Source organism: Lactuca saligna, chromosome 3 (assembly GCF_052625555.1).
Source record: "Lactuca saligna cultivar CGN05327 chromosome 3, ASM5262555v1, whole genome shotgun sequence".
In the NCBI taxonomy this organism is placed as follows: Eukaryota; Viridiplantae; Streptophyta; class Magnoliopsida; order Asterales; family Asteraceae; genus Lactuca; species Lactuca saligna.
This window is the reverse complement of record NC_136419.1, coordinates 231,995,135-232,004,746: the sequence shown is the minus strand read 5'-3', so window position 1 is coordinate 232,004,746 and position 9,612 is coordinate 231,995,135.

Here is a 9,612-nt window from a genome sequence, read left to right as displayed (position 1 = left end):
GCAGGTGAGTTCATGATGGGTTTTAGCCATATGAACATTCCTATGTGCACATACAAACCCTAATGCTTGGATCTAGGTTTCTCTAATTGAACATGCATGAATCCAAGATTTATAATGGTTATTGTAGCATAATAACATTGAGAATTTAGAGTTATAAGTTTACCTTGAATCACTTGTTTGATCTTCTTGTTCTTGGAGCTTTAGAGTCACAATTGTCACTCCTCTAATGGCTTACAAACACCAACTAGCAAGAGGATTATTTGAGAGAGTGGGGAGGGACTTTGAAATCGGCCAGGGTTTCCTTACACACAAGGGTGCCGATTTCCAAGACCCCTAGGGTCTATTTATACTTGTAAGGCTCCTAGATTTTTACCTTTAAACCCTAATTGGATAACTTAAGCCCTAAGCAATCCTAATCCCTTCATGATAACCCTTTGGATGGATTTTAGGATTATCCTAATCCCTAAAATCGTCCACCATATTATCCATAAGGAATCATAGCCTAAAGTATAACTATCACACATTTGACAGTTTAAGCCCTTCTATTTAATTAATCTCTTTAAGTCACCAAATTAATTCCTAATTAATTTATGACTTATATTAATCAAATAATAATATTATACTATATAATATTTCAACTCTCATTGTAAATCATCCTATCAAGTTGCTATGGTGAAGGCAACCCAAAAGGACCATGCTCAATCGGGTGAAATACTTGCTTAATATAGTTGCAGCCTTAGACACTATTCCAACAGTTCATGCTTGGATAAGTCTAGTAACTATATACACCGATTAGCAATTGTAGCTCTCAAAGATGCTGTCAAACTCTGATCTAATCAATCTTGTCCTTTAGATAAGGGATCGTAGAGTCCTCTGTATAGATATCATGTTGACATTTATATGGAACCAATTGTCTAGCATTTGGTTTCTCGATCTCAGATTTATTTGACATAGAACTTAATCGAACGCATCAATTTAGTTCTGATCGGGCCCGACACATAAGTCAAATCAAATCATCGAGCGGCCGAGATATCGCTTTTACCTTCTTAGGATAAAGTAACAGATAAACTTCGACTTATATGCATTTACTTATTCATTAATCAACTCTACACAACAATGCATTTTATAACATCAAGTTACTGATGCGGTTTCGCACCATCAATGTACAACCAATTAACAAATAACAAACCATATATCTAGGTTTTAAGACCATATGATATTATCGTCTTGCGATCACCCTTTTTGTCATATTCCATAAGGTGATTCCAGTAAGCGCGGGTTTGTTCCAATGCTCAAAACTAGTTCATAAGCACTCATGAACGTTGCAACAAACTTTTGCTATGTCTAATACCATTTAGACAATCTACACACCAGTTCATGACAATCTTCTTTCATACCTACTTCCAACATATGAACGATTGTGGACAATTCGAATAATTCGATTATTCTTAATAAACTCAATTATTCTGGAAGTCAAAACATGCAAAGTGAAACAATAGTTAAACAATTAACATAAGACAGTAACATTACTCATAAATAATACTCCTTTATTTAATCATCAAATGTTAATTACATTTATTTATTATACGTTTCTAATATTATCTAATCTATACTAACATCATCCTTCAGCCCAATGCTCCTAGCATGTTGCAAGTGCTTAACCCTGCTCAGTCCCTTCGTAAGCGGATCTACTGGGTTATCTTCTGATGATATCCTCTTCACCACGAGTTGTCCTTCTTCTACACGATGTCTTATAAAATTATATTTTCTGTCGATATGTCGAGATCTACTATGATCTCTTGGTTCCTTGGTCAAGGTAACCGCTCCTTCATTATCACAGAAAATATCTATGGGCTCCTTTATGGTAGGTATGACTCCAAGATCACCAATGAAGTTCTTTAACCATATTGCCTCTTTTGACGCTTCGCTCGCTGCGATGTACTCTGATTCGCACGTTGAATCAGCTACGGTTTCTTGCTTGGAACTTTTCCAAGTTACTGCTACTCCATTCAGGGTAAAGACCCAGCCCGACTGCGAACGGTAGTTGTCCCTGTCGGTCTGAAAGCTGGCGTCACTATACCCTCGCACCTTTAAGTCATCACTCCCTCCGAGGACTAAAAACCATTCCTTGGTCCTCCGAAGGTACTTAAGGATATTCTTCACCGCAATCCAATGGGCTCTGCCAGGGTTCCCTTGATATCTACTAACCATGCTCAAAGCAAAGGCTACATCAGTGCGAGTACAAGTCATAGCATACATGATTGAGCCAACTGCGAAAGCGTATGGTACTTGGACTTTGAGTCTTACTCAACTTGGCATTATATTGTATTGGTAATTCTCCCTTGTTCGAGTTCTCCATACTAAAACGTTTTAGTACCTTATCTAAGTAAGTGTTCTGACTAAGTCCTATTAGTCTCTTACTTCGTTCTCTCACTATCCTTATTCCCAGAATATAGGAAGCCTCTCCGAGGTCCTTCATATCGAAGCACTTCCCGAGCTAGGACTTAATCTCCTGCAGTGTCGGGACGTCGTTTCCTATGAGCAATATGTCATCGACATACAAAACGAGAAAGCTAACTATACTCCCACTGGCTTTGACATATACACATGATTCATCTTCACTTCGTACAAATCCAAACTCTTTGACTTTCTCATCGAAGCAAAGATTCCATCTGCGAGACGCTTGCTTAAGTCCATAAATGGACTTCTCAAGCTTACACACTCTTCTAGATGCTTTGGATCAACAAAACCTTCTGGTTGAGCCATGTAAACATCCTCAGCCAACTTCCCATTAAGGAAAGCGGTTTTGACATCCATTTGCCAAATCTCATAATCATGAAATGCGGCAATCGCTAGCATCACTCTAATAGATTTTATCTTCACAACTGGTGAGAAGGTTTCATCATAGTCAACTCCGGGAGTTTGAGTAAAACCCTTCGCAACCAATCATGCTTTATATGTGTGTATGTTTCCATCCACGCCGGTCTTCTTCTTGAAGATACATTTGCACCCAACGGTCTTACGTCCGGGAAATAATAAACCAAATTCCAAACTTGGTTGTCATACATGGATTGGATCTCGCTGTCCATTGCCTCTTCCACTTCGCAGACTCCGGGCTTGCCATGGCTTCCTTATAGCTATTAGGTTCATCTAAATTTATTAGTGTACTATCACTAATATACGTGTCCCCTTCGGTAGTAATATGAAAACCATATAACTGGGGTTGAACTCTAACTCTTTCGGAACGTCTAAGAGGTAAGGACTCGTCAATTGGCTCAACCAGAGTTTCCTCCTCGGGTTGAGTGCCAGCGGTAGAGGTTCCTTCATCTATCGACTCTTGAATCTCTTCAAGCTCGATTTTCCTCCCACTGTCTCCTTGGCTTATGAGTTCTCGCTCTCGGAAAACTCCTCTCCTTGCAACAAAGACAACATTGTCCTTCGGTCTATAGAAGAGATATCCAAAGGAATTCTACGGGTAGCCGATGAAAATACATCGCTCACTACGAGGTTCGAGTTTGTCGTGGGTATCTCTTCTTACGAAAGCCTCACAACCCCAAACCTTGATATGTGCTAATGAGGGAGCTTTCCCTGTCCACATATCGTGAGGTGTTTTGGCAACCTTCTTAGTAGGGACTCGGTTAAGGATATGGGCGGCAGTCTCTAAGGCATACCCCCATAATGAGATAGATAGCGAAGCACGACTCATCATAGAGCGGATCATGTCCAACAAGGTTCGATTACGCCTTTCTGCCATACCATTCAATTGTGGTGTCCTAGGTGGCGTGAATTGTGAAACTATTCCACACTCTTTTAGATAGTCGTGGAATTCAAGACTTAGGTACTCTCCTCCTCGATCGGATCAAAGCATCTTGATTTTCCTACCCAATTGATTCTCCACTTCATTCTTGAACTCTTTGAACTTTTCAAATGTTTCTGACTTTTGCTTGATTAAATAGATATACCCATATCTACTATAATCATCGGTAAAAGTCACATAGAAGCGGTTTCCATCCTTTGTGGTTGATCTAAATGGTCCACATACATCGGTATGTATTAGGTCCAATAAACCCTCACCCCTTTGACATGTACTAGTGAAGGGTGACTTAGTCATCTTCCAAGTAAACAAGATTCGCACGTGTCATCTTCCCCATGGTCGAATGACTCAAACACTCCATCCTTTTGGATTTGGGCTATGCGCTTCTTGTTGACATTTCCAAGATGACAATGCCACAAGGATGCTCTATCCATACTATTGGAAGAATCCATGCATAAAACATCATTTCCTAGGTTATCTACAATCATATCAGTTTCATAAATTCCATTACATGGTATTGCTTCAAAATACAACACACCATTTAGATAAGCACAAATAGAACCATTCTCATTGTTAAAAGAAAATCTAAATCCTTGTCTAAACAAACCATGAAATGAAATGATGTTTCTTGCCATTTCTGGCGAATAGCAACAATTGTTCAAATCTAAAGATAAACCATTCCTAAGCACTAGAGAATACACTCCAATCTTGGTCACAGGCGACGATCTTTTGATCCCCATGATTAGATTTATTCTTCCATGCTCCACATCCCTATTTCTTCTTAGTCCATGCAATTCAGAACAAATGTGGTAACCACAACCGGTATCGAGGACCCAAGAAATAGTATGAGATGAATCATTAGATTTAATTGTGTATATACCTGCGAAAGACATCTTGATCTTTCCTTCCTTGATTGCTTGCAGGTACTCTGGGCAGCTTCTCTTCCAATGCCCTATTTTGTGGCAATGTTGGCACTCTTCCTCCTTTGGGTTAGAAGTAGGATTGGTGGGATCAAATTTTGTCCCACTAGAGGAGGAACCATCTCGGGACTTTCCCTTGCGGTAGCTCTTAGATGGAGCCTTCCTCTTCTTGCCTCTTCCTTGCCCAATGGCCAAAACAGGAGTAGCGAGTGGATTAGGAGTAGGTGCAATGGACTTGTCCTTGAGATTGCTCTCAGTAACCCTAAGGAGTCCTTGGAGCTTGCTTAGGGTGACCTCTTCCTTGTTCATGTCTTAGGTCATCCTAAATTGATTGTAACACGGCGGCAAAGAGTGAAGCACCATGTCGATCGCCAAGTCTTCCCCAAAGTCAACATTTAACTTGCGAAGTCGATCGACATACCTTTGCATCTTTTGCAGGTGCACGGTAAGAGATTCTCCATGACCCATTTTGGTGGAAATCATGTTAGTGAAAATCTCGTAACGCTCTTGTCTCGCGTTTTGATGGTATCTCTCCAACAAGTCTTGGTGCATTTCTTATGGATACATGTCCTCGTAGGACTTTTGGAATTCGGAGTTCATAGTGGCTATCATGATGCAATGAACCTTCGTTGCATCACGCTCATGAGTTTCAAAAGCGGTGATTTCAGCCGGAGTAGCGATTTCAGGATTGATCTTCTCGAGCTTCTCATCGAGGACATACTCCTTGTCCTCGTAGAGAGCGATCGTGCGAATGTATCTTATCCATACGCTAAAGTCCGTTCCATCAAAAGTTACCTTTTGGCAAAGGCTCATCAATGTGAACGAGCTAGCAGCAACGTTGTTCACGTTTGACATCTACAAATAGAAAGGACAAAGATAGATTAGAATTTGGATCCCTAATTATCACCCAATAAGAAAATTAGGGCTAGGATCCAACAACAATATTTACACATTAGAAAAGGGATGCCGTAATCTAACATGCAAACAATTTGAAGGTAAGTGAATGACGATTCACTAGTTCTCCACCATGAAAACATAACTTTAAGTTCTAAATGTATTGAGAATTCCTAGGTTTGGATGAGATTCATTGAACTTTTCAATGGCATGTTTAAATCTCGATATGCCCCTCTCGTTTGTGACTGGGATACCGAGGATCACAAAGTGGGTGTGAATTACCATGCAAATTCACATGGTGCCTTCATTGTAACGGTCACCTATTCGATGTGCCGGTAAACCACACACGCTCCATCGAACTATGATAAACAATGAATCACCCTTTACCACCTTTTCTTAGAACCAATTAGTGTGCCGGTAAACCACACACGCTCCACTAACTTCTTAGCAAGGGTGCAAAGTGTAATTTCATGGGATTGCATCAATTCACTTTGAAAAACATGTAGTTACCTTGTATTTCTTATTATACTTTTAATGAGAAGATGAGGTTGCCCTATCCTACCCGTTCGGCTAACGACCCTCCACCGATCAAGCAAGCGGTGGGTGTGAGTGTACACCCATTAAGTGCCATTTTATAGGCAGCAACCATATACCCACCTTATAGACCGGCTTCGTGAATGAGGCCTACTAACGGTAAGACTAACATTTTAATTATACATATACATACATACATATATATATATATATATATATATATATATATATATATATATATATTAATCTTGTAATATTATATTAGTATAGGGTTGAATTTTAAACTTGTAAAATTCTAGGATTTGAAATTTAAATTGGCCAAATTAAACTTTTAATCACAAAACATAAATTTCAAAACTTGAGGGCAGGTTTTAAATTTTTCAAAACATAGAGGATCAAACAACAAATAATTTAAATTAACATTTAATCACATAATTATCCATATTTGATTTATTTAATTATTTCTTGCAAAATAATTTACCAATTTAATTAAAATAATTAGTCAATTATCACATAAGGAAACTAATATTTAATTAATTGATAAATATCTTCAACTAGCTCAAGGATATGCTCAAATATATCAAAAAATCGGATTTATATTGCCCTAATTTGATTAAGGTAAGTTTCAAAAGGATAAACAACAAGAAATCCCGAAATTAGCTCTTTCTGACGCTTGAACTCGCCGAGTACTATAATGGACTCGCAGAGTTGAGGCCTACTCGCCGATTCCACTATGGGACTTGCCGAGTTCATCAGGCAGGAACACAAAAATCGAATTTTGCAAGCATCAAACAAGTAACTAATGCATCAATTCAATAGAAACCAATCTAGGCTCTGATACCACTGATGAGTTTTAGCCATATGAACATTCCTATGTGCACATACAAACCCTAATGCTTGGATCTAGGTTTCTCTAATTGAACATACATGAATCCAAGACTTATAATGGTTATTCTAGCATAATAACATTGAGAATTCAGAGTTATAAGTTTACCTTGAATCACTTGTTTGATCTTCTTGTTCTTGGAGCTTCAGAGTCACAATTGTCACTCCTCTAATGGCTTACAAACACCAACTAGCAAGAGGATGATTTGAGAGAGTGGGGAGGGACTTTGAAATCGGCCAGGGTTTCCTTACACACAAGGGTGCCGATTTCCAAGACCCCTAGGGTCTATTTATACTTGTAAGGCTCCTAGATTTTTTACCTTTAAACCCTAATTGGATAACTTAAGCCCTAAGCAATCCTAATCCCTTCATGATAACCCTTTGGATGGATTTTAGGATTATCCTAATCCCTAAAATCGTCCACCATATTATCCATAAGGAATCATAGCCTAAAGTATAACTATCACACATTTGACAGTTTAAGCCCTTCTATTTAATTAATCTCTTTAAGTCACCAAATTAATTCCTAATTAATTTATGACTTATATTAATCAAATAATAATATTATACTATATAATATTTCAACTCTCATTGTAAATCATCCTATCAAGTTGCTATGGTGAAGGCAACCCAAAAGGACCATGCTCAATCGGGTGAAATACTTGCTTAATATAGTTGCAGCCTTAGACACTATTCCAACAGTTCATGCCCCTTGAATTAACCTTTTAAATGTTTTCAAATGTTTATAAATGCTTTATGGGGGGATACAAGTTGAATCATGTTTATTTATTATATTAATCACACGTGATTAATAATTAACATGCAAATGGCTTTACTTTACGTTAACTGTTTTACCAATCAGATTTCTTCAAAAGTTTATCTTAAACGTTTTGAAGTGTTTAAAACACTTTATTAAACTATTTATTAAACACGGTATCTTTCATTTCAAACCCTGTTACATTTGTGGTTCAAACAAAGGTTCCTTTATACTAAAACTGTTTTTATCAAACAAATACTTTCAAATCGTTTTATAAATTGACATCAAGTCGATCTTTTCTTAGGTATTAATCTTTTTCAAAGGTTTTATAAAACTCCTTATATGCTTTTATATTGTTAATTGCATACCGGTATATGCATAGTTATATAAGTAATGTTTAAAGGACTTAGGAAGGCTAACCTGCTTTATTTCCTTTTCCTCGTTGGGATGTGGTCTGGTAGGGTATCGGGTATCTGTCCGAAGAACTATCAGTTATATATCATGTATACGTATAGAGACATAAAAGTTGTCCTCGGCCAGTTCAGTACCTTTGGGTAGCAAAGGCATTACTTCAGGTTATACACATACATGGTTAGTAACTATTATAGGTATAGTTAGGAGATACCACTTACCATTCCAAGTACAAGGAATCACACAAGAGTCAGTTCATTCATGAGTCTATACTAGTACATTACAGGATACATGAGTACGTTTACACAGATACGCATACATGAGTGCGTTTACATAGATACGCTTACATGAGTACGTTTACATGAATACTTTTACATGGATACTTTTACATAGATAATATATGACAAGTTACTATTACATATTATATGAATAGATTATGTTATATACTTCTCCTTCTTATCTTTATTTTGTGATGCAATCACATAATCGACGAGATAGATTGGACTTTATATCCTAGTACCAGAGGATACTTTGTAGGACTAACCATTCATATCACCGCTGTTAGCTATAGAGGTTAATGCATATCTACGGATGTCTTAGGTTGATACCATTACAAGTATACTTTAAGGGACTAACTATTCCTACACCCAACTGTTAGCAACAGAGGTAAATGTACATCTACGGATGTCTTAAGTTAACACTGTTAGTTATCCTAGTGCAAAAGGATAGTACTTAAGTTATTATGTTATTTTCTTCCTTTACTTTGTGACACATTCACATGAACGGCGAGGTAGGATATATTTGATATAGATAACTATTTTCCTTATTAACTTTATATTATGACTCATACACGTAAACGATGAGGTATACTATAGTTTTATACTAATAGTTAAACAGGGAAAAACCATCACATTTACAGAGATACTTACTTTCAAAACAGTCGGGTCTTGGTAGAAGACTACTTTCAAAACAGTAGGGTCTTGGTAGAAGACTTCTTTTATAGGGATCATAGGGATTTCTAGGGTTATTCAAACGCTTTCCATTACTTACAAACATTTACATACTTATACGAGTTTTCTTTCAAAACAATGTCAAGACTTTCATTACAAGTTTTACACATCAAAGACACATTAATACTTATGAATTCACCAGCTTTTTGGCTGATACTCGCTTTCAAAATAACTTGTATTCTCAAGTCACAAATAGACAGGTACGACGACCAGGTTTGTGAAGACATTGCAGTCCAGACTCGTCTTATTATGATTATTCATTTTATTGTTGTATATTATGAAAAAACACACTTGTAATTAAAATTATACTATTAATGCAATGGATGATGTTGTTGCTCGTTTACTACTTTAAATTGTTGTGATACATTACATGACGTCCTCCGCCTA